Here is an 8,582-nt window from a genome sequence, read left to right as displayed (position 1 = left end):
AGGTCTTTTTCAGAGTCGAATAATTTAATGGAGGTTTGCGAGAAGGCAGAGCACGCTACACTAGAATTTTTTGTGAAGCTGCAGCTGCACCACAATAGGCAGAACAGAAGTGACTGCACAATCAGAAAATCAATGGATTAAGCTCTCTGCTTTGGGAAGTGAAAAAAGCAATCTTTCTATGCTTATAGAAAACAAAACCTAAATAATATGTTGAAAAGAATATCACAGTTATGGCGCCAAATAAAAAGCTACAGTTTAAGAACAATGAGCAAAACTGAAAATTTCTTACCCATGTTCGAATTCTGAAGAACATTTGTTTTAGGAGTGCACTTCTTTCATACGTTTTACCTATTACCGATCTCATCTGAGCCACAGGAAAAGATTACACAAACATTGAGATTTCCTGGATGGCAAAAAAAACTAAAAACCAAAGTAACAACTGAAACAGGAAAACGATTAGTGTGCAAAACCTTAGTGGTTTTCCTGTAGTATGCAAAATGGAAAACGTGTCCAAAAATATAAATCAGGTACAGTTTTTGCTTGAGTGAGGCTGTTTGAATTCCTTATAGAGGGAGATTTGGTTTTCAAAGTGTTGCAGAGCACAACAAAATTTAGTTTTTATAGCTGCCAACCTATAAATTTTAGGAGATTTGAAAGGAAAAGACAGTATTTTAACAAGTACAACAAAGGTTTACATGGCACACTTTTTTTTAAACATTTGGGCCATTTGTTTTTCTTTTAATACATCCAAATAAAAAATGTCCTTGTGATCGATATAAGCTTAGTTTAAGCAAAAAACACAAGATTAAAAAATGTCAGCGTTTGAATAAAAATTCGAACATTTGTCCTATTCAAGATTCTTTTGGTCACTTTTCATCTTAAAGTCATCAAGTAAACATTTTAGTGATCAAATCTTAGAGTCGAAGTCTGCATTTAATGTCAGGGTTGTTAGGGTACAGCAGAATTTACCCCCTCCCAGATTCCTCCTAGGCTGACAAACGTCAACAAAGACCCAAAGAGACACCAAAGAGAGGTGAGCAGTGAACTTGAACTGAAGCCTCATTGTACTGGCTCATTATGGGGTCCCACTGTGAGGAAGAGGCTATTTTGTAGCACCACAAGGTCAATATCGGAAAGGCAGGGCGAGGGGAAGGGATCAGCCATGAGATTTTTAATTTGGAAATGCGTAAAAAGACTTTGTTGTGAAAGGAAATAGTCTGAATTCTAACGGACTTTGGGGATTGAAAACGCAAAAAGTAAAAATGAGGTTGGCTGTTTGTTCCCTTGTACATGATGCCTTTTTTACTACTGTAGTGAACAGTATCAATCCAGAATTTATTAAAATATTTCCAATTTTTGCTTCTGAAGCCTTTTGCATCACAAATCATTCCTCTGAAATTCATGCAGTTTATGAAAAAGTGTCTAGAATATCTGTTTTAAAGCTGTTCAAATGTTTCCACCCTGCTTGGATTCACTTTCCCAGGAATTTTGATTTCACTTCCAAATAGATTTGAAAAGGGAAGCTGTCACACTCTATTATTGCAACCTCAGTGTTTCAGAGCTCTTTCCAAATCCAGTGGTTTTCCATAACAATGCAAATTAAAGGGTGCAAAGCTGGAGCAGACCAGACTTGTAATTTCCCATCCAGAGGACAGTAGTTCCTGACAACAAAGTGGTCTGTATGCCCTTTGTAGATTTGACAGAAAATGAAATTCCAAATTGGAAGTTGTTACGTGCAATAAAAAAAAAGTTTTGATCTCATTTTGCAAGGATAAGCACATTGAGAGATACACACTAAAGCTATAAAAAAAGCTTTAGTGCCAATAAGCAGTAAAGAAGTTTCAGTTTAGTTTCAAGTTTTATTCATGATTAAAATAACAACAAGATGAATGGCTTTACCTACCATAATGCAAATATGAATGTTATTGGTGGAAACTGGTAACTGAATATAGTAGCTAACTGCTAAACTGCTGAGGGTTTCTAAAGTAAAGCACTGTTTGGTAAACTTCAGTAGTTAATAAAGTTAATTCAAAAATTTTAGAGGTTGCCAAAATCACAATTTTAAGCAGGAATTTTTCAGAAAGAGCTGAAAGTGTGCTGTGGGTTTAGATGCCGGAAAAAAAACAATGGGAGAAAATGTAATTAATAATTAGAAAAAATACATTAAAGAATTGTGATATGTTTGGAGGTGAAACTATGCAAAAGCATTAATTCAATTATTTTTTAAAAGCTGGTGTGATTAATATGTTTTTATTTTCTGTTTACTTAAGGCCAAATAACTAAAATAATTGCCTGAAGGAGCTGAACATAGCCAGTTTATACCGCAAATAATTAAATCAGAAAACTGATTGACTAAATGCTAAATGTTCAATTTTGAAATCAGGAGATGAAAGTTAAAATCTAGGGATGCAACAATTTGCTTTTCCCATGATTTGCTTCAAATCTCAATTTCTGGGTATTACAAAACAACAACAAACAAAAAATGTTATGAAAATCTGTTTTTACATTTGCAAATGAGCAAGTAAGAGTGGAGGACAACCTTTTGGTTGGCCTTTAAAAGAGGTGCAATGTATTAAAACAATTCTAAATAAATTAAATATGGCACAATACATGTTTTTGATACTTTTAACTTAAACATATGTAAATGTATGTTGTAAGGATGCAACAATTTCTACTTTCCCCACCATTTGGTTTACTGGTGTAACATACAGTTTAGTTTTAAACAAAGACTTGTGCGGTACATCGATTATCTATCCACTGTTGGCGAGGAGCAATCCTGCTTTAATTTTCCATCATCCCTTGGTTTACACTCTCTCCCACTAGCTTACAGCCCCTCACACCTCCAACCTAACATTACCGGTGCAACAAAAATGGTGAGCAAAATCAGAGTTACCCAGTTTTAAGCCAGATAGCAGCTCTGATGAGGAAAATTAAGACGTACGTGGATCTGGTCGTCTTCAAGAGGATGTATCGGAATGGAGCTGAGCAAAGAGTTTATGGCCCACTGATAGTAGCACCTATATCATTGTTTTTGTTTTTTTACTTTTGCTCCTGATTCACAATAAGACACAGAAATACAATTTTAAGTTGCATTTTCTTTATATATGGCCATCATCACGAATGAAACGCAACAAGAACATGTTGAAAACACTAAAATACAATTTTCATGGGAGGTTAAAATATAATATGGACTAAAATAAATGTACATAAGTGGGTTAATTAGATGTAACATCGTTCCTCAGATATGATACCAGTCGCCTCTGCTATTTTCTTTGACAGAATTGGCAAGAATCAGTGACCCACATCTCAGTTCAATGAACTGCTTAACTCAGACCTGTTTTCTTCGGCTCTCTCTGTCAATGGACGGGTGAGGAGGTAGGATGGGAGGCGGGGTCAAACCTCGCGGGAAGCTCTGATTCGATGCTGGAATCCCTTCCACTTCCTGATTGGCCGCTTTTGCTGTCGCTCCCGATCCGCTGCTGACGCTTTCCGCGCCATTCGGCGTGCACGCGCGAGGGAAAGAGGCACGTAACCGTTGGGAGACTGTCTGGAGTCTGTCTGAAATCGATAAATTTGGAAAATGGAGTTTTACGATTTCCGCGAATTGACGGAAACGCCGCTTGGTGGGAAATGTTTTATTTTTTATTTTTGCTTTCCTCCCTCTGATATTTTCGCACACGAGTCATCCCGCATAGCCGAATATTTATTTTATTTATTTATTTTAGATAAAGGCTCTGAAAGTTTTTCCTCTGCAGTCTGGCAGCAGACATCTCTTTATGCTCAGGTAGGTAAGAACGACGGCCGACAGGGTAATGTCCAACAGCAAGTCGCATTATTTCTCCTGTGTTATTATTTGTGTTTATCTGGAAAATGTAAAATATTTTTGCTTTTTTTAAAATTTTTTTACTGCGTATATATTTAGCGAGTCGCGTGGTACAATTGGGGCTGAATATTTTCTGAAATGATTACCAAAGATACGCTCTGTAGTTTGTGTATTTTCTAAGTTTCTTGATACTAAACAGTTCAGTTGTGGTAACTTTGACCTCAGTCACCCCGCTACTGCGCAGGTGACGCACCTCTGCTGACGCGAGACATCTTCTGTTGTCCTCTGCCGTTAGCCTAGCTAAGTTGAAATTCTACCTCGATCAACCTTATGGTTAGAATTATTTTAATTAATTTATGTATTTTTAACCTTTTTTTTTTAGTAATACCAAAGTCATGTTAGCATAACTAAGCTATAGAAAGCACAAGTAGACTTTACCAATGTATTGTTTGTTGGTTACATGTCTAAAAACGACCATGTATTCTTGTTGCCCCCTCCTTCTACCATTTGAATGCTGGGAAATATGTAACCATGGAGTTCAGTAGACAACACTAACAGGTCTGTGCCTTTAGCCATATATATATATATATATATATATATATATATATATATATATATATATATATATATATATATATATATATATATATATATATATATATATATATATATATATATATATATATATATATATATATATATATATATACATATGCACACACACTAAAAGGAGAAGAATGGCACACTTTAGGCTTAGAAAAAGACCTATCCAGACAGGATGATTTGTCTATGAAATGATAACTACAATGCTTTGGACAGCATGAGAGTGCCTGATCTACTGCCGCTGCGGCGGACCAAGTCTAGACGCTTTTGCTCTGTCGCTGCGGTTGTCTGCAGACGGTGCAGTCATATGACCTGGGGAGGCTTCCTCCTAACTTCCATTGCAGCTTATATCCTCGTTTGTAGCAAGATGGCTGCTAAGGCGCTAGAGGTTTCTTTCTATATGCAAGCTCAAGGTTGTAGAAGCATGACACCCCAATGGTGGGATGACTAGCGTAACTTGCATCACAACGAAACGTTGAATCTCAAGAACGTAGATAGAAGTTGATTTCTTAGGTTACTTTGTATCATGTCCGATACAAAGTAACCTAAGAAAGTAGATAGAAGTGCTAGAGATGTCAATTTTTAATGGTTTTTTTTCCGTTGCTAACTATTTGTCTTATGTTTAGCACTGCAGGACATCAAATTTTAAAAAATAAAAATAACTTTTTGATTGTTTAAGAACAGCTTTGCTTTTTTAAAAACACAATTGTTTACAGTTTTTCAATGCAACCTCAAGGATATTTGTTAAGCAAGTTATTAAATGCACTCATCAATGCTCAGTAGTAATCCCATACATGTTAAATAGATTTAAACTAAAATAAAGAAACTAGGCAATGACCTTTGTGCTTTTTGGTGTACTAAAAATGTTTTCTAGAAAGCAGAAAGTCCATGTTTTTTTAATTAAAAATACTAGATTTATAAAATGCCATTATTATTTTTCTGGGTACAAAAAAGCAATTGAAAAAGAAGTCAGGTTTGTTTGTATTTTCTGTTTTTTTTTTTTTTTTGAGTTCACTGATTTAGCAGACAGCAGTGAAATGTTTCTGGTTCAGTGGTTTGCAAGTTGTTTGAGTGTAAGATCTTCCAGCTTTCCTCCAAGCTTGGTCAAAGAATGTGAAACCCATTTGTTCATCTACCTGCTCAAACTAATGATTAAGTTTACAATTTTTGCAATACTAACACATTTAAAAAGTACTTAGATTATATTTGTTTTAATTTGCATATTGAGCAGATTTCGTACTGTCCTGATGTTTTCTCCAGCTCTGAGATAACAGAAAATGCTAACTATGACTGTAAAGGTGCTCCAGGCTTCATTCTGACAACAATAGTTACTTTCACTCTGAAAGTCTGAGATGTTTATCTTTTTTTCTGAAGCCTGAAGAGATCTCTTCATTTCCCCCATCTTTGTGCACACTTGCCTACTGTCAGACACCGACTTTTATCTCATCTCTTCTCATTGCCTAATGGCTTTTCAGTGATTGTATTGTTTTAACTGGGGTGTGTAGCCTCACCAAAAGCATGCAGGCCTGTCCTAAGTCTCATCCTGTGTGCAACAAAAATGACTGGAATTGCAATTAGAAAAGGTAAGGAAGAATTTTGTTATCGTAAAATTATCGTCATATTTACGCGTTACAACGTTTAAAATAATCAAACTACTTAAAGTTTCTAAATTTGAGTGGTAGTTAAGAATAAAAAGTGCTTAAACTTGGTAAGTACATTACTTATAATAATACTAAAGTATCTGTTAGAATGTACAATATATCCTAACTTAAAGTGGAACATTTATACACTTTTATTAGAATTGTAAACTAGAATTAAACTAGTTCTACCAGCACATTTTGTTCTAAGTTTTTTTTTTAATCTGTTTACGCAGTCTGGATCTTTTATTTTTGCATAAAAAAGGAATAGACTATAGGAATAGACTAGGAATTGAATTTTTTGCAACAAAAGTTTTTTTGGCCTTTAAGTAGAAAAGTACTTGTTTCTAATGGTTTTGTCTTTTACTGTTACAGGGGATTCATGGTTTCGTATAGTTTTTCACCCTCTCAGGCCTTCAGTCTATACGTTTTCCCACCAAAATGGTAAGGTCTGTGTTTACTTATTCATTACAATACACTTGAGCAGGTTTAATTAAAAAAAGCAGAGCAGAGAAAAGCAGGAATGCCTCCCAGTTCTGCAGTTTCTGAATGCAGTTAGTTGCCTGGGGGGAGATATCCCTTCTCTGTAGACAGTAGTATTTGGAAAGCTTGAACTGTGGCCGGCGATGCTGACATTCAGCCAATCAAATTACCTGTTGTTATGTACCTCTCTGCTGCTATCATTTTTTAATCCATACTTCTTTCTGATTTTTTTTTTTTTTAATCATGGATGTGGAATTTTTACTTAAGTGGAAAATGCTGATGCAAGAAACGCTCTCCGTCTGCATGGTGTTTTTCTGTGGGTTCATAGTCTCCACCCACAGTTTGGTCACGAGGTCTGACTTGATGATGATGACTGGTGAAAACTAGCTTTCATCCAGGCTCTAGCGCTTCCTGGGCTTTATTGCATATCTGTCTCTGTTTCTGCAAGTAAAACCTGAGAAAGTTTCAAAGCTTTGCTCTGTACAAAAGCAGCACCTGTCATTTCCTGCAGTAAATGCAGGGTTGTTGTTTATCTCACAGTCTTTGCTGTGTAATGACACACTTTCCTTTGACATTGGTGAGGCACACTGAAAGTCAAAACCCAGGCTGGGTGAAAGAGGATGGTGCCATTTGCTTGTCGTGGATCACAACTGGGACCCACAACTGTTGGACTTAGCCATGAAGCACTCGGAGCCACAAGCGTCCATTTTAGGCTGACGTGAAAGAGAGGAGCTGCACTGTAGCTGTTGGGGAGAAAAATGGGAATCACGGCGGAATAATTGCCAGGAAATGAAGAATACAAATTAAACAAACGAACGTTTAAGCGAATCGTAATTAAAAATACGAATGCGTGGAAACGTTAGCATGGTTTTAAGGGCTTTTATGAACCCAACTTTGTTATTTTAAAACGCCGTCTGTTTTATTTTAATCATGTCGAATTCATCCTAATATTTTGTATGATAAAAATAATAATTATACAATAAAAAATTATTCTTTATATATTATTTATGTATAAATACGTATTTTTACATTCAGTGATAAAATAATATTTACATCCAACTTAAAACAATACGTAATGTAAGAATTCGGTCGTAATCAGTTTCAGTCATTAAAAAAACTAAGAAATAATAAGAAGGCGCATGAAATAAACATATGATATATATACAATTTAAAATATTTGTATTTTCTTCTGTTTAAATTTAATATTTATCCAAAAGGAATATTTATGAATAGAAAAGCCTTTGAATAGCATTATATTTTGATTTACTGTATAGAAATAATAAAAAAATTATGATTGTTTGATTAAAAAGTAAAATTATAGCTTTAATAAATCTAAGCTTTATATATATTTAATATTAAAATACTATAATAATGATTTGTTGCTTTTAAAGATTGTTTTTGATGAAATTGCTATTTTATTTGGATTTGCTAAAACAAAGAAACTGATTACATTTCTATGCATGTTTTTTAAAACACAAAAATGATTCAATTGAGCTTTTGCAAATTTTTGTCGTAAACGGCCAATAATTTATGTCGACTGTGTATTAAAACTGTAACAAAATAAAAAATATACAATAAAGACATATTTTTAAATAAAAATGCACGGTTCACAATTTGTTGCAGGTACAGAAAATTTGCATTTTATTTTTGATAAACTTTGAACGGGTGGAAATACGTGTTGCAAATCTTTTGAAAATTGACCATTATTTTTAAAGTTCTACTTTAATCTAAAATCTAAGCAAAAGATTTTCTTGTAACTGCTGGCAGAAATTTCATGGGTGAGTTTTTGGCCTTTGCTGAGTTGCTACAGAAAAAGAAAAAAAAAAATCAATTTTTGCCTTTCACGTGAGTTTGAGTGTCATTGAGAAAGATGGTGACACTTAATTCTTTTATTTTTGTACTTTTGCTAACTTTTAATATTTTATATCAGTGTTTTGACCTGTTGATTTTATAGCGCAAGCAAATTAGATGAATACGTTTATAACTGCATGTTGAGTATTTATATCTTCAGTTAGATTCAATTAGTAGATTAGCTT

The 8,582-nt window shown here is 34.5% G+C and overlaps 1 long non-coding RNA gene across 4 annotated transcripts in view; it reads left to right on the top strand.

Annotated features, from left to right (window-relative positions):
- Positions 1–3,484: 3,484 nt before the first annotated feature.
- The window catches only part of LOC105356694, a 28,717-nt gene continuing 23,619 nt past the window's right edge, over positions 3,485–8,582 (top strand). For 3 of the 4 annotated variants that reach the window (XR_002292592.2, XR_002292593.2, XR_910785.3), the window contains exon 1: positions 3,503–3,784. This is a non-coding gene — a long non-coding RNA (uncharacterized LOC105356694). Of the gene's footprint in view, positions 3,785–8,582 lie in introns of all 4 variants that reach the window. The other variant, XR_002292591.2, reaches the window with a different exon arrangement.

The sequence above is a fragment of the Oryzias latipes genome, chromosome 20 (genome assembly GCF_002234675.1).
Source record: "Oryzias latipes chromosome 20, ASM223467v1".
In the NCBI taxonomy this organism is placed as follows: Eukaryota; Metazoa; Chordata; class Actinopteri; order Beloniformes; family Adrianichthyidae; genus Oryzias; species Oryzias latipes.
Note: the sequence above shows the minus strand (reverse complement) of the source record. Positions and strands in the feature narration are given on the sequence as shown.